This window comes from Eptatretus burgeri, chromosome 2 (genome assembly GCF_056783735.1).
Source record: "Eptatretus burgeri isolate ZD-2024b chromosome 2, Ebu_testis_v1, whole genome shotgun sequence".
NCBI lineage: Eukaryota > Metazoa > Chordata > Myxini > Myxiniformes > Myxinidae > Eptatretus > Eptatretus burgeri.
Window position 1 is genome coordinate 136,354,550 of NC_140962.1, and position 18,040 is coordinate 136,372,589.

At 52.8% G+C, this 18,040-nt stretch overlaps 1 protein-coding gene across 1 annotated transcript in view; it reads left to right on the forward strand.

Moving 5' to 3' along the window:
• Positions 1-16,695: 16,695 nt before the first annotated feature.
• Positions 16,696-18,040, forward strand: part of ARL6 (ARF like GTPase 6) — a 79,934-nt gene continuing 78,589 nt past the window's right edge. The window contains exon 1 of the mRNA XM_085871383.1: positions 16,696-16,843. The gene's annotated coding sequence lies outside the window, so the exon portion shown is untranslated. The remainder of the gene's footprint in view (positions 16,844-18,040) is intronic.

An 18,040-nucleotide genomic window follows, 5' to 3' on the forward strand; every position in this document is an offset into this window, starting at 1 on the left:
GGCAGTTCTCGCAGCTTGCAAACAGTTGCTTTCTGATCCTGGCGCACATGGAAATGAACAGGGGGGGGGGGGGCAAAGCAAAAATTGAACGGGGCTGGTGAACAGGGGCAGTGGGCATGGCATGGCAAAGGCAGCAGGCAAACACAGCCTGCAGAAGAAGGCCGCTGCAGGCAAACACAGCCGGCAGATGAACTGGCCGGCACAGGCCTTGAAGCACAGCAGCTGCAGACAATCCGACCGGCACAGGCCTTGCAGCAAAACAACAGCTGCCGAAGGAGTGGGCCGGCCTTTGCCTTGCAGCAACGCAGCCAGCAGATGAAGCTGGCCAGCCTTTGCCGTTCAGTGGAGGTTGGTGGAGGGAGTGCGGTGGTGCTGGCCACTCGGAAGGCGGGCTCGGACCTACCCTACGGTCTCCCTCCCAACCTATCGCCTTTGCCTGTCACTGTCTATACCCACTCCCTTAATTTGTCAAACCCCAATTTAGCCCCAACTTATTTTTTTATTTTTACTACCCCACTATAAATCGTCCCCTAACCCCCTGTACTGTCCTTGTTCGGCTAACCTATCCTGTCACCTCGCCTACTCCCAACCCCTACGTTCCCTTCCCGGAGGGGAACAAGGGAGAGCTAGCGTCCTGTGTTGAGGCCCAACGAAGCCTCAGGATGGCCTCCCCAGAGTTCAGCGATCTATAACACAAAGTGGGTCCAGCGGCCCACAACGCGAGCGAGGGGATGGATGGTGCGGAGGGGTACATCTCCTAATCTACCCTAACCATTTAACTGTTAAACTACCCCGGGGCTTTCAACAAGCGCCTCTCGCTTAAACTATTGGTTCTAACAACCCAGATTCCCGTCGCCTGTGTTGGTGTCCTCACAATTTCGGGCCTCGCCCCCCAATTTTCTCTCCGTGCCCTCACACGGTCTCATGGCTGGGACACGTGGCTCCCTTTGGCAGGCACGACCCTCTGCCGATTCTCCGACGATGGCACCCCCGGGCACTACACTGCCTCCGAGCCTACCAGCTCCCTAACACCGGGGAGTGCCCCCCATGGCACCTCCCCTGAAACGCACACGTGGCAGGCTGGCTTCCCGGGCCCCTTTCCGAGGGTCACCCGTGCCCACAACATTGCCCACGCGGCTAATGGCGCCCCGGGCCCCCGCACCAAGCAGGCGCACCCGTGCCCACTACGCTATCCCGGCCCCCCATGGGCCCATGGCCTACTACGGCCGACTAGCCTGGTGCCCGGGGTACCCACTCAGCGATACTCACCTTTCGCAGCCACGCTCCCAGCCCGTCAACAGGGCTCCTGCACCCCTCCAAACAGGTTTCGAGCCTACTTCCCCACCAACAACAAAACGACCTCCATTTTGTAAATTTGACTAACCCCCTAACTCACTCTACACTGACCCCGGGGTCCCTTGGGCGGGAGTCACTCCTCCCCCCAATCACTCATCGCACCATGCATTCCCCATTCGCTTCATTCACACAGACCCGCTGGCCTCACTCACTCATCATGTACTCACCTCACAACTCTTCAACACACACACACACCGCTGAACTCTGCCATCCTTCTAACTACCTCCCCGAACAAACTCGTGCTCCCACGTCGTCCCTTAAACTAGTAGCACGTTCCTTTTAACACTACGTAGCTAAACTACGTCCCCTCTACACACTCACAAGTCTGTCACTGTCCTAAATAATCCCATTAATCAATTTCCCAACCTAAATCTCTGACAATCCCTCTAACTCATCCATTCCACGGACTCCATGAGGACTTACCCCTACCCCATGAAGTCGATCTAACTAAACTAACCCTTCCCCCTAACTAGTTTCCATCCTGTGCCCTGGGTAAGGGGGTCTTCCACCCCTTGCCCAGGAATCCTGTGCACCCGAAAGTGAGGCTTGCTTTTTTTTTTTCATTTTTTTTTCATGCGCAGCACCAGCGCGGCAACTCGCAGCTCGCGCACTTTGTACCTGCCCGTGACGTCATGCAGCTGCATGTGTACCTTGTCCCTCCTTGGACGGTACCATCCGGCAGGGATACCCCTCCTGCCGGATTCCAACCCCGCGTGCAGCCATGACGTCACCGTGCGCATAAAAAAACACAAGCCCCACGTCTCGAGGGGTTCCCCACGCGAACACATGTGCTTTGCCCGTTGGAGCTTAACACACACGATCGCGTGGAGAACCCGTCCGGTCCAAATCCGTTTACCTGCCTAAGCTTTGTCCGTCCGCGGGATCGGCAAATCCACCGCGTGCGTTTCCGGACCAGGACTTCACTCTCGCAAGCGAGCACGTGGGGGCCTCGTGCGTTGCACAGCACGGACCTCGTGCTCGCTGCTGGGTGAACCCGGCACGGTCCCCGAAACAACTCCAGCCGCTACTCGGCTTTCTTTCTTCTGTCGCCGTCGTCGTCGCCATTCAACACACGCACTCCCGCGTGTTACGACGCTAACACACCTCACCATTAAACTCACACCGGGAGACGCGGCTGCATGTTCACACATGCCGACCGACATCTCCCTTACACACAGCGACCTTGCACACGCTGTCTCTCTAACGCATACCACCTCCCTCGCACACGTGGCTCCACTCACTCGCGGCCTTTCACTCACTCGTGCCATACCACTCACACACGCGGGGGCACTCGCCCGCGGTGCCTGACTCATACTGGCCGTTTCACTCACACACACGGCCTCTTCCACTTGCGGTGCCCCTTTTACACACGGCGTGCTGGGAAGCACGTACTCCGGCACAGTCGCCACCACACCACTCACACACGGGGTCGCACTCACACCTTGCACCACACACACAGGGACAACCACACTGGGGATTTGTGTCCCCACAAGGGTCTCCGGGGCCTCTATACCCCCCAAGCTCTCCGTGCACCTGTCCACAGCACTCCTCCCCTCGACCTCGCAAAGCACGACCGAACCCACCTGGTCGTGACTCGCCTCAAGGGGACATACTCCCTCCCCTCGTTCCTGGAGGAGGCCATCCAGCTGCTCGCACCGGGTCTCGACCCAGTCCGCGAGCTCACCCCCATTATCCTCCCCTACCTCTGTGTGTGTGTGTGTGTGTGCGCGTCACTTACCCCGTCTTCATCGTACAGTCTTCCCTCTATCGTTCCCATCTCCCGTGTCTCTGCCAACTCAGTCACCTCTTCACCCTTTACCTCCCTTGTCTCAACTATTATTTCCGTCTCTTCCCTTGTTATCTCCCTCGTGCACGTCTCCGTCACCCCAATTAGTTTGTCCCTCTCGGTTACCGTCACTTTTTCCGTCACGACCCTCGCCCAACACGTCCCCCGAATTATTTTTTCACCCGCCTCCACCGCGGGCCCGACAGCCGTTGCACTCCCTCCCAGCTCGTTCACTCCCACACGTGGAGTCGCCATTTTAAGCTCCCCGGTTACTGCCTTCATGCCCGCCTGCAGGCTTCGGCCCATGTTCCGCGTCTCACCCCGCAGCTCTTTCATTTCTTCCTTCATGTTTGTTTCCATTTCGTTCATTTGCTGTGTATTCGCATCCATTTTCGTTTTCACTTCGTTCATTTGCTGTGTATTCGCATCCTTTTTTCGTTCATTTGTTGTGTATTCGCATCCATCCTCGCTGTCATTGCCGCCAGCATGGCGCATAGCTGGGCCATGTCGGGTGCGCTTGGGTGAGCCGTTTCGGCAAGGATCGGGGGGTTTTGGTGGAGAGGGGGAGGGGAGGTGTCATACACCGCGGCCGCCGCCGCACCTATTTCGGGCTCTGGGTTCAGTTGGGCGAGTTCGTGTTCCTGCACAACCAACATTTCCTGCTCGGGGTTTTCATCCTGGACCATGGATTCTACACATTCTACATCCATTTCTAATACCCCCGGCTCCCGCTCGCCTTGAGACGCCATCTTATTTCTCGTAAAGGGTTAATTTAACTCGCTCGTAATTTGGAGGGAATCGGGGGTCGCTCCTCTCACCCCTGGACCGATTCCCGTGAATTTAGCTGGAGACAGGAGAGCCCGTTTTCCCGTTCTCCGATACCAGTGCCGCGAGGAGGGCGATGAGTTTATATCGCACGACCTGACACCAGTGTTGCGGATTCGCGCCCGCCTGCGTGCGAACGGCCACGTAACTCGAATCGCGGCACGTCGCCCACCGGACGGACAATCCCGTCGTGACCCTCTCGGACTAACGCCGGGAACGAGTCACGGGTGGGCCTTTCGGCCTCACCACGATCGTGCCAATCGGCCCCCCGCGTGGGATAGGGTTGCTCGCCAAATTCGACCTACCTAAGTACCCACACGGAGGGTACACCGGGCGATCGCACCTCGCCGCAGGTCGACTTCGGACACGGGCCACTTTAAGCGACCCGTTCCGTACTATCGGGATAACCGAGCGGTGTTATCGTCAACCTCGACGGTTCGATTAATTATCGGACGTTTTAGCCCACGACCAACCCTTTACGTGAAGTAAGATGGAGATTCAATTGGAGAAAAGACGAAGCGAAACGGGAGAAACAGTTCAACATAGAGCACATTTATTTCGCGATGGCACACATATACAATTATACACCAAAAGCAAATGTAAAAGAAGAAGAAACACACAATAATGCACAAAAAGCAAATGTAAAAGCAAAACACAATGCAGATCTACCACCGACTACCGAGCACACGGCAACACTTATACAGTTTTACTTCACAGACGGCGCCGACAACACATATACTCCAAGCAAAAGAAAAAGGGACCACCCTCCACGATGAGGGGGGCAGACGGGCCTGGGGCCGAGACCGCGTCGAGCCTACCCGTCTGGTGATGAGCCGCAAAATGGCGGTGGCGCCCCGACTCCGCGGGCCTCGCGGACAGTGTCTGGAATGGGGTGGGAACGGGGCCCCCTTCTCGCACTATCTCAGCGCGGGGGGAAACAGGAGGGGGTTGTTGATGCTCGGGGGGATGAGGATATCTCGCTGGTTCGGGTCCCGCGACGAGCGTCTCCACCGCGACCTCGGTCGCGTTATCGGCCTCCCCTCTCCGCAGCTCCCCGACTCTGACACGAGCGCCCCCTCGACTGCCTTCGCCGCCGCCACCTCTCCAACTCTCCACAGCGCCGTCCAACTGCTTTCTCCGACTCTTCTCTTCACTGACTTCCCAACTCAACTCTACTGACTTTCTTCCCAACTCAACTGCCTTCTTGGCGAGCGAACGCGGCCCTTTATAGCCCCCGGGGCCTCGCTCCTTCACCTTCGACCCTTTACCTCTGGCTGGCTCCCCATTGGACAGAGGAAAAGTGGGCGTGAATGCTTTTTGATCCATGAATCTGCATATAGCGATATTACTCCGACGCACCTGGAGGCGGGGCCAAATCGCCCCATGCTCACTGATAGGACGGAACAGAAGTGGGCGTGAGTCGTTTTTGATCCGATTTCTTCGGAAAGGCTGGTGTTTCTGCACCCGCTGCTCGGTGCGCGCCCTGCACGAGTCCAGTATCGGTGCCCACAAGCGGCGCGGGAATGACGGTGATGCGATGGTTGCGAGAGCGAGATGTGACGGCAAGGGTCGTGGCTGTTGTTGTGAAGCGGCGCTGCGGTTGGTGGTTGTTGTGTGATGGCTGTTGAGACATGGTTGGTGGTGGTTGTGATGGTAGTAATGGCGGCTGGTCCAAAATAAAGATAGTAAAAGAAAAACGGCGATCTAGAGGGGTCGCAGCCCGAATGAATGACATTTATTCCCTCTAAACAACGGGTTTGGGCCGAACTACACATATACTTACAGAGATATCTCACCTAAGGGAACTGAATGGTGGTTTGCGAATTTCGTCAACCACAACACTACCCCCTCCCCTTTTTACAGACTCGTCCCGATTCGTCAAATTTTCGTGTGCCATCATGTGTAGTTTTCCCCGAGTACATTTTACCGACGGATCCCTGAGTGCGACATTCATGGTATTCGTGTCCCCAAAATAAATAACCTGAGGGCTGAGTAACTACCTAAACAAACCCACTCACACGGACGACTTAAATAAAATTGCCGGCGCTAAGACAGACATGCCGGGGGCGCACTCATATGTACAGTACATCTTAACCTTAACTTACAAATTTTACACTAAACCATGGCCCAGGATCAATGAACTCTGCAAAAAGAAAGCAGTCAGCAGGGAGCCAGGCTGCTCGCATGCAGTCTCTGGCTCAAACAATGCAGGTGATGGGGAACGTGGCCGGCTGCTCACTCGCAGTCCAAGGCCTTCCCTTTTTAACTGAACGCAGTGAACCACAATGGTGCATGGGCTGCACAAACGCAGTCTCCATGCCAGCTCAAGTGGCACACGCAATGAACACAACGGATGGATGGATGGACACAAACATGGTGCACGGGCCGCCACTGCAGGCCCGTGTTGTAGCTGCCAACAGGGCAGTTCTCGCAGCTTGCAAACTGTTGCTTTCTGATCCTGGTGCACATGGAAATGAACAGGGGGGGGGGGGCAAAGCAAAAATTGAACGGGGCTGGTGAACAGGGGCAGTGGGCATGGCATGGCAAAGGCAGCAGGCAAACACAGCCTGCAGAAGAAGGCCGCTGCAGGCAAACACAGCCGGCAGATGAACTGGCCGGCACAGGCCTTGAAGCACAGCAGCTGCAGACAATCCGACCGGCACAGGCCTTGCAGCAAAACAACAGCTGCCGAAGGAGTGGGCCGGCCTTTGCCTTGCAGCAACGCAGCCAGCAAATGAAGCTGGCCAGCCTTTGCCGTTCAGTGGAGGTTGGTGGAGGGAGTGCGGTGGTGCTGGCCACTCGGAAGGCGGGCTCGGACCTATCATACGGTCTCCCTCCCAACCTATCGCCTTTGCCTGTAACTGTCTATACCCACTCCCTTAATTTGTCAAACCCCAATTTAGCCCCAACTTATTTTTTTATTTTTACTTCCCCACTATAAATCGTCCCCTAACCCCCTGTACTGTCCTTGTTCGGCTAACCTATCCTGTCACCTAGCCTACTCCCAACCCCTACGTTCCCTTCCCAGAGGGGAACAAGGGAGAGCTAGCGTCCTGTGTTGAGGCCCAACGAAGCCTCAGGATGGCCTCCCCAGAGTTCAGCGATCTATAACACAAAGTGGGTCCAGCGGCCCACAACGCGAGCGAGGGGATGGATGGTGCGGAGGGGTACATCTCCTAATCTACCCTATCCATTTAACTGTTAAACTACCCCGGGGCTTTCAACAAGCGCCTCTCGCTTAAACTATTGGTTCTAACAACCCAGATTCCCGTCGCCTGTGTTGGTGTCCTCACAATTTCGGGCCTCGCCCCCCAATTTTCTCTCCGTGCCCTCACACGGTCTCATGGCTGGGACACGTGGCTCCCTTTGGCAGGCACGACCCTCTGCCGATTCTCCGACGATGGCACCCCCGGGCACTACACTGCCTCCGAGCCTACCAGCTCCCTAACACCGGGGAGTGCCCCCCATGGCACCTCCCCTGAAACGCACACGTGGCAGGCTGGCTTCCCGGGCCCCTTTCCGAGGGTCACCCGTGCCCACAACATTGCCCACGCGGCTAATGGCGCCCCGGGCCCCCGCACCAAGCAGGCGCACCCGTGCCCACTACGCTATCCCGGCCCCCCATGGGCCCATGGCCTACTACGGCCGACTAGCCTGGTGCCCGGGGTACCCACTCAGCGATACTCACCTTTCGCAGCCACGCTCCCAGCCCGTCAACAGGGCTCCTGCACCCCTCCAAACAGGTTTCGAGCCTACTTCCCCACCAACAACAAAACGACCTCCATTTTGTAAATTTGACTAACCCCCTAACTCACTCTACACTGACCCCGGGGTCCCTTGGGCGGGAGTCACTCCTCTCCCCGATCACTCATCGCACCATGCATTCCCCATTCGCTTCATTCACACAGACCCGCTGGCCTCACTCACTCATCATGTACTCACCTCACAACTCTTCAACACACACACACACACCGCTGAACTCTGCCATCCTTCTAACTACCTCCCCTAACTAACTCGTGCTCCCACGTCGTCTCTTAAACTAGTAGCACGTTCCTTTTAACACTACGTAGCTAAACTATGTCCCCTCTACACACTCACAAGTCTGTCACTGTCCTAAATAATCCCATTAATCAATTTCCCAACCTAAATCTCCGACAATCCCTCTAACTCATCCATTCCACGGACTCCATGAGGACTTACCCCTACCTCATGAAGTCGGTCTAACTAAACTAACCCTTCCCCCTAACTAGTTTCCATCCTGTGCCCTGGGTAAGGGGGTCTTCCACCCCTTGCCCAGGAATCCTGTGCACCCGAAAGTGAGGCTTGCTTTTTTTTTCTTTTTTTTTTCATGCGCAGCACCAGCGCGGCAACTCGCAGCTCACGCACTTTGCACCTGCCCGTGACGTCATGCAGCTGCATGTGTACCTTGTCCCTCCTTGGACGGTACCATCCGGCAGGGATACCCCTCCTGCCGGATTCCAACCCCGCGTGCAGCCATGACGTCACCGTGCGCATAAAAAAAACACAAGCCCCACGTCTCGAGGGGTTCCCCACGCGAACACGTGCTTTGCCCGTTGGAGCTTAACACACACGATCGCGTGGAGAACCCGTCCGGTCCAAATCCGTTTACCTGCCTAAGCTTTGTCCGTCCGCGGGATCGGCAAATCCACCGCGTGCGTTTCCGGACCAGGACTTCACTCTCGCAAGCGAGCACGTGGGGGCCTCGTGCGTTGCACAGCACGGACCTCGTGCTCGCTGCTGGGTGAACCCGGCACGGTCCCCGAAACAACTACAGCCGCTACTCGGCTTTCTTTCTTCTGTCGCCGTCGTCGTCGCCATTCAACACACGCACTCCCGCGTGTTACGACGCTAACACACCTCACCATTAAACTCACACCGGGAGACGCGGCTGCATGTTCACACATGCCGACCGACATCTCCCTTACACACAGGGACCTTGCACACGCTGTCTCTCAAACGCATACCACCTCCCTCGCACACGTGGCTCCACTCACTCGCGGCCTTTCACTCACTCGTGCCATACCACTCACACACGCGGGGGCACTCGCCCGCGGTGCCTCACTCATACTGGCCGTTTCACTCACACACACGGCCTCTTCCACTTGCGGTGCCCCTTTTACACACGGCGTGCTGGGAAGCACGTACTCCGGCACAGTCGCCACCACACCACTCACACACGGGGTCACACTCACACCTTGCACCACACACACAGGGACAACCACACTGGGGATTTGTGTCCCCACAAGGGTCTCCGGGGCCTCTATACCCCCCAAGCTCTCCGTGCACCTGTCCACAGCACTCCTCCCCTCGACCTCGCAAAGCACGACCGAACCCACCTGGTCGTGACTCGCCTCAAGGGGACATACTCCCTCCCCTCGTTCCTGGAGGAGGCCATCCAGCTGCTCGCACCGGGTCTCTACCCAGTCCGCGAGCTCACCCCCATTATCCTCCCCTACCTTTGTGTGTGTGTGTGTGCGTCACTTACCCCGTCTTCATCGTGCAGTCTTCCCTCTATCGTTCCCATCTCCCGTGTCTCTGCCAACTCAGTCACCTCTTCACCCTTTACCTCCCTTGTCTCAACTATTATTTCCGCCTCTTCCCTTGTTATCTCCCTCGTGCACGTCTCCGTCACCCCAATTAGTTTGTCCCTCTCGGTTACCGTCACTTTTTCCGTCACGACCCTCGCCCAACACGTCCCCCGAATTATTTTTTCACCCGCCTCCACCGCGGGCCCGACAGCCGTTGCACTCCCTCCCAGCTCGTTCGCTCCCACACGTGGAGTCGCCATTTTAAGCTCCCCGGTTACTGCCTTCATGCCCGCCTGCAGGCTTCGGCCCATGTTCCGCGTCTCACCCCGCAGCTCTTTCATTTCTTCCTTCATGTTTGTTTCCATTTCGTTCATTTGCTGTGTATTCGCATCCATTTTCGTTTTCACTTCGTTCATTTGCTGTGTATTCGCATCCATTTTTTCGTTCATTTGTTGTGTATTCGCATCCATCCTCGCTGTCATTGCCGCCAGCATGGCGCATAGCTGGGCCATGTCGGGTGCGCTTGGGTGAGCCGTTCCGGAAAGGGTCGGGGGGTTTGGGGGGAGGGGGGGGGGGGAGGTGTCATACACCGCGGCCGCCGCCGCACCTATTTCGGGCTCTGGGTTCAGTTGGGCGAGTTCGTGTTCCTGCACAACCAACATTTCCTGCTCGGGGTTTTCATCCTGGACCATGGATTCTACACATTCTACATCCATTTCTAATACCCCCGGCTCCCGCTCGCCTTGAGACGCCATCTTATTTCTCGTAAAGGGTTAATTTAACTCGCTCGTAATTTGGAGGGAATCGGGGGTCGCTCCTCTCACCCCTGGACTGATTCCCGTGAATTTAGCTGGAGACAGGAGAGCCCGTTTTCCCGTTCTCCGATACCAGTGCCGCGAGGAGGGCGATGAGTTTATATCGCACGACCTGACACCAGTGTTGCGGATTCGCGCCCGCCGGCGTGCGAACGGCCACGTAACTCGAATCGCGGCACGTCGCCCACCGGACGGACAATCCCGTCGTGACCCTCTCGGACTAACGCCGGGAACGAGTCACGGGTGGGCCTTTCGGCCTCACCACAATCATGCCAATCGGCCCCCCGCGTGGGATAGGGTTGCTCGCCAAATTCGACCTACCTAAGTACCCACACGGAGGGTACACCGGGCGATCGCACCTCGCCGCAGGTCGACTTCGGACACGGGCCACTTTAAGCGACCCGTTCCGTACTATCGGGATAACCGAGCGGTGTTATCGTCAACCTGGACGGTTCGATTAATTATCGGGCGTTTTAGCCCACGACCAACCCTTTACGTGAAGTAAGATGGAGATTCAATTAGAGAAAAGACGAAGCGAAATGGGAGAAACAGTTCAACATAGAGCACATTTATTTCGCGATGGCACACATATACAATTATACACCAAAAGCAAATGTAAAAGGAGAAGAAACACACAATAATGCACAAAAAGCAAATGTAAAAGCAAAACACAATGCAGATCTACCACCGACTACCGAGCACACGGCAACACTTATACAGTTTTACTTCACAGACGGCGCCGACAACACATATACTCCAAGCAAAAGAAAAAGGGACCACCCTCCACGATGAGGGGGGCAGACGGGCCTGGGGCCGAGACCGCGTCGAGCCTACCCGTCTGGTGATGAGCCGCAAAATGGCGGTGGCGCCCCGACTCCGCGGGCCTCGCGGACAGTGTCTGGAATGGGGTGGGAACGGGGCCCCCTTCTCGTACTATCTCAGCGCGGGGGGAAACAGGAGGGGGTTGTTGATGCTCGGGGGGATGAGGATATCTCGCTGGTTCGGGTCCCGCGACGAGCGTCTCCACCGCGACCTCGGTCGCGTTATCGGCCTCCCCTCTCCGCAGCTCCCCGACTCTGACACGAGCGCCCCCTCGACTGCCTTCGCCGCCGCCACCTCTCCAACTCTCCACAGCTCCGTCCAACTGCTTTCTCCGACTCTTCTCTTCACTGACTTCCCAACTCAACTCCACTGACTTTCTTCCCAACTCAACTGCCTTCTTGGCGAGCGAACGCGGCCCTTTATAGCCCCCGGGGCCTCGCTCCTTCACCTTCGACCCTTTACCTCTGGCTGGCTCCCCATTGGACAGAGGAAAAGTGGGCGTGAATGCTTTTTGATCCATGAATCTGCATATAGCGATATTACTCCGACGCACCTGGAGGCCGGGCCAAATCGCCCCATGCTCACTGATAGGACGGAACAGAAGTGGGCGTGAGTCGTTTTTGATCCGATTTCTTCAGAAAGGCTTTTGTTTCTGCACCCGCTGCTCGGTGCGCGCCCTGCATGAGTCCAGTATCGGTGCCCACAAGCGGCGCGGGAATGACGGTGATGCGATGGTTGCGAGAGCGAGATGTGATGGCAAGGGTCGTGGCTGTTGTTGTGAAGCGGCGTTGCGGTTGGTGGTTGTTGTGTGATGGCTGTTGAGACGTGGTTGGTGGTGGTTGTGATGGTAGTAATGGCGGCTGGTCCAAAATAAAGATAGTAAAAGAAAAACGGCTATCTCGAGGGGTCGCAGCCCGAATGAATGACATTTATTCCCTCTAAACAACGGGTTTGGGCCTAACTACACATATACTTACAGAGATATCTCACCTAAGGGACCTGAATGGTGGTTTGCGAATTTCGTCAACCACAACAGTATTATGAGACAGGATTCGTCACTCCTTCGGTGTCATTTCCCTGGTGTATATGCTCCGATTAAGGCGAGTGATCTCACCGTGAAGAATGCATTCTATGTCACGCTCGAGTCTGTGGTTGATCAGTACCCCAGGCGTGATACTCTTCTCGTCTTGGGGGATTTCAATGCATTGACTGGAACTGATAGGGATGGTTAGGAGACATGTGTTGGTCCCCATGGGTCTGGAACTGTGAACCAGAACAGCACTATGTTCCTTGACTTTGCAAGAAGTCGTCGACTTAAGGTGGCTGGTTCATGGTTTCAGTGCCCACAAGCTCATCGCTGGACTTGGTATTCCAACACTGGCAGTGTGACAAAGGAGATTGATCATGTGCTCGTTGATGGTTGCTGGAGGATAATCCAGAACTGCAGGGTCTACCAGACTGCTCAGTTCCTCAATACTGGCCACTGGCTTGTTGTCGCAACTCTTAAGTTTCAGCTTAAATCCAGGAGAATGGTACCATCCCAGCCTAGGCTGGATGTTGGCAAGCTCAAGGATGAGAGGGCAGCTGAGGAGTTTGCGAACAAGCTGAGTGGAGATTTGGTAAGGGGTCTGGGTGCTTTGGGGAATCCTGAAAAGTTGTGGAGTGCCTTCAAGACCACCATCCTTGATGTTGCCGGAAGATGTCTTGGAATTCACCGGAGGGCGAAGAAGAATTTTGTGTCTCAAGGGACATTGGATCCCATTGCCCAGAGTCACAGGTCCAGGCTGAACGGCAGAGCTGAGCTGTTCAGGGAGCTAAGGCGTAAAACTGTGCGTGCACTAAGGGTGGACAAGGAGGCCTATGTGCGAGGAAACTGTGAGGGGGTAGAGCATCACCTGTGGTCAAGTGATTCTCGTCCTGCTTACAGGGGAATTCGTGCATTGCATTTGTCCAAGCCCGTCCCTCAGTGTACTACAGTTAGAGCAGAGGGTCGTGGGCTCTTGCCAGAGGAGTCCAAAGTGAAGGACCGCTGGGCCAGTAAATCAAACGATACCATGTTTGGTGACCTTGACCTTTAAGGTCATGGTGAAGGCCTTGTCAAGTTTCAATTCCTCGAAGTTCAAAACTTGAATTCCTCAAGTTTGTGGAAAGTTTTTGACCGGCCGAAACTCTTTTATCATCTGTGATAATTCGCAGGCTTCGTCAGTCCACTGCGGCTTTGCCTGTCTTGGGTCATATTAAGATCAATATACCAATGCTGAAACCTGACCCGAGGGTCTTTGGTCCTCCATTTTCATGATCACAAAATAATTAAGAAGGTTGTGTACACAGCAATAATTGTTTATTTGATATTTTTAAAGATTATGTTAAATTTGCACGCTTATTGATGAATGATTCTAATCTATTTATATTTCATGCAATGGGAGGAGATGGAAAGATTGTGTGAGGAGGGATAAGGTAGGATACTTGGAGAGTGGATAGAGTTGGCTGAGGACAGAGGAAATGGAGGAGTATCATGTTCCAAGGTCCTTATAAAGGGAAGAAAGAAAGAAGTAAGTCGGTTAACATTTCATGTAAAATATCTTAGTAAGAGGCAGTAAAAAATTTCATGTAAAATATACTCAGGAGAGGTCTTCAGGCCTAATCTGTTCGGCCCACCAGAAATCCGAGAAGGCGGCCATGTCATTTCATCAGGATGTCATGGTGGGTGGAGTCAAGTGACCAACGTGGGTGTGTCCTAATGTTCGAACCCAAATTTGGTATCTTTCTGACTGGTGGGTCTGGAGAATAAAATTTTGAAGGAATTTATGCGATTTTCCCCAGAATTGACTAAGTTGGCCATTTTGACACACTTCCGGTCATGTGATTGGAATGACCTCTGCAATTTAACATCCCTATCCTGACCTAATGTTGTTACCAAAATTTTGTAGCATTCTGACTGGTGGGTCTGGAGAAGAAGATTTTTGAAGAAATTTACCAAGTCGGCCATTTTGACCTACTTTAAGTGACTTGACTGGAATGAGAGTTGTTACAAGTCAGAGGAAGAATGTTGCTCCAAATTTCAGCCAGATCGGCCCAGTGGTTTGGCCAGAGAAGTCAAAAGAGGAGACGGACGGACGGTGCGCGATGACAATACCTTATCTGGAATGAATTCCAAATAAGCTAAAATCGACTCCCAGCAATAACCCAACAACAACAACAACAACAACAGTAGCAGCAACAACAACAACAACCTTTTGTAGACCTGCCACAGGCACAGGCAAAAAAAAACACATTTGAGTTTGCCATGATTGTGTTGAAATTTTGAAGCCAAATTGTACGCAATTATGGAATAATATTCAAAAGATATCTAACTGTATAAACATTCACATCATTTTTAGCTCACCTGGACTTCAGTCAGGTGAGCTTATGCGATCGAGAAGTGTCCATCAGTGAGTGAGTCTGTAAACACTTCAGTCATTATCGCTTGAACCAAACACGTGATTTTGATAAAACTTGGCCACAACTTCAAATCTGAGGCCAAACGAAGATATATCTGAGTCCATCAAAATCTGTGCTCATTATGGGGGTCTACAGGGGGTTTTTGACACCCCCCCCAATGTTTTTTTTTTTTAGGTATTTATTCTCTTTTCTGAAACTGCACACACAATTTCGATGAAACGAGCACAACCTTCATCACCCGCAATGTACCAAAGTTTATCGACCGCATAAAAATGTGCGCTCATACAGGGAGTCTACAGGGGTGAGGGGGGGGGAGGTTGATCCCCCCCAAAATATGTATTTGCTCTCTTCTCAGAAACTACACAAACAATTTCGATGAAACTTGACCACAACCTTCATCACCCGTGATGTTCCAAAGTTTGTTCATAAAAAAACAAAAATCAGGGTCTCAGGGGGTCTGCAGGCAGTTTTAGTGACTGTTGCTCCTGATCAAAGTGAGCTTCAGGACACGCAGTCCTATTTTTTGGATGAATTCTTATGTTGGATGAAATCAGTACCACTGAGCAACTGGCCATTTACGAAAATATAAAATCACAATTTGTCTTATCTCAGAACATGTGGCATCACGGGAAGATGATCATCACAAAACATCGAGTTTCAAATTGTATCCACCGACATCGTCCAGCTTGGAAACGAGCAGAAGTGGATACAAGGGACTCTTAAAGTACAATTTTGATTGACAAATCCTGGTTGATTGTGGCTTGAAGCCTGGGAGAAGAGGAAAGGCAGGTCCAAAAGACGAGCCGGCCGAATCCGTACCGTCATGTGTCATGAGTCGACATACTTTGGTAAGTCATGCGTGATGAAGGTTGTAGTTAAATTTCGTCGAAATTGTGTGTGTAGTTTTGAAGAAGAGAGCAAATACCTATTTTGGGGGGGTTCAACCTCCCCCCCTCTCTCCGTCGTGGAATTCCGAATGAGTGCAGATTTTAATGCGGTCGATACACTTTGGTACATCACGGGTGAAAAAGGTTGTGGCCAAGTTTCATCGAAATTGTGTGTGTAGTTTTGAAGAAGAGAGCAAATACCTATTTTGGGGGGGTCAAATTAAACCCCCATGAGCTCCCTTCATGAGCACTGATTTTGATGCAGTCAACACACCTTCATTAGGCATCAGATATGAAGCTTGTGGCCAAGTTCCATCAAAATCTTTGATTTACAGGGACATTGCTCGATCGCATAAGCTCACCTGACTAAAGTCCAGGTGAGCTGAAATGAAACGTTTCGTGAACATCACGGCAGGATAGCCGAGAGATATGCACGTTCGCTCTAAGCTGTCTCGCCTGAGTTTGAATCCTGATCCAGCTGTCATCCAGGTGTTTCATAGGCAGGGTGATTCATCAATGTGTGTGCTGTTAAACTGTAAGTCACATATTCTCAAATGCCCCCCCCCTCTACCAAGCTGTTAGGGTTAGAGGTGCCTTTCAGCTCTTTAGGTGAAGCAGGCCATGCCACCTTGTTTCAAAGCCTGACTATTGAAGTATTCACAGCATAAGACCGGAAGTATTAGAGTTATTCACGTTGCGCACACCATTCACATTGTGTGTCGCCACCGCACTGCCCATACACACCGCCATGTTGCTATGCCCAGGGAATGATTCACTGCGGCCCACGTTGCGCTATGTTTTCGTGAGAAAATTTTCAAATCGACTTCGACCTTCAACTCAAAATTAACATTCAAGATCTCCCTACAATTTATCACGTTGTCGAAATATATCTGCTCCGAGGTGGGGCTTCTATTCGTGGGTTTGCACAAACTCGACCGCAGGATCGGAGGAGTTCCGCTTTGTCATTGAAGGAATAAATAATTAAACTGTAAATTCTTCTGCAGAGACGCACTACACCTTATATTCGAACATACGGAGCACAAAAGGGTGTTCCGCAGGAATTGGCACACCTTGCACAAACATGAGCAAATAGTCAAGGGGAGAAATGTACGTTTGTGTAGACGCATTTCCCGGGCCGGATGCGAATTGAATGATGTAAATGAGTTTAATAAAGCAAAAACAGCACGGAAACAAACCTTCCTGAATTCTCCTATATCCTATATCCTGTGCCATATGTAAATTCGGGACCCATGCAGTGATTCGGTGACCTGAACAGAGCGAGTGGGAGAGGAAGCGACTTAGCCAGCGGCCAAGCCCTGTGGGTTCGACCCTCGATGGCTCTCAGTATTTAAACGAAAAAAGGTGAGTCCCAATGACATTTAAAACAAGAAAAAGAGCAATCGGAGATTGCAGACCCTTGCCAGGACTTGTTTTGTGTGGTGTTTGCGTGCTGGTGTGTTACGTAATTAACCCTAACCCTAATATAACCCTAATTATAACCCCAGACATCACGAGAACTGCCACTTTATAACTGCCGGCAGTGATGACCGGGTACCAAGACGTCCCGCTTTGATCGGACATTCACCCTGACCCATGACGTTTAATTAGGGCATCTCTACCGAGATGACCTAATAAAGCCGGACCAAATGTCCGTCCGTCCGTCCGTCAATTTTTCTTTCCGATCTTGATGAAACTTAGTATGTGGGTAGAGGTCGATGAGTGTTGCACAACGATAAAACTTTTGTCCGGGTTCAAGGTCAGGGACGAGGTCACGTAAGTTATAAAAAATCGCCATTTTCAAAACCTATCTAGTCTGCCATTCTACAAGATATTCGGCAACTGTTTATTGATTATGATAGTAAAAAAATATTATCTTGTATCTAACCGGACAGATTTTTGAATTTCCGTCCCGTTTGGCCGCCACGTAACCTGGAAGATGGTCAAAAACACCTCCCGGTACAAAGAAAACTTTTTACTTCCGATCTTGATGAAATTTGGTATGTGGGTAGAGGTCGATGAGTGATACCCAACGACATATTTTTCCCGAATTCGAGGTCAGGGTCAAGGTCACGAGGTCACGAAAGTTGTGAAAGTCGCCATTTTCAAAACCTATCTCGTCTGTCATTTTAGGAGATATCTGGCAACGGTTCATCGATTATGATAGTAAAAAATCATTATAGAGATGACCGTCACCCCCACACGGAGGTAATTTTTATTATTCAATTGAATTTAGAATGGAACCCACTCCGTGGGAGTACTGAAAACCCACTCCGTGGGAGTACCTCCTGTGCAGCTCCCCTTCGCAGGGCAGCTCACCGGATGACGGGATTGGGGCAAAGCCTTCGGGACCCCCAATCTTTGATGATAGGAGGGAAACCATGGGGTAACATCCCTGGGTCAGATTGTGGGAGAGTGTGTCAGAGTGGTGCTGAGGTGTCGTCCACCAGACGGCGGTCTCCTTGGGTTAACCTGAGGCGGTCCCTTCGGGTGGGTGCCTGGAATGTCCTATCCCTAAGAGAGGATGATCACCTGTCTCTGTTATCATCTGAGCTCAAGCGT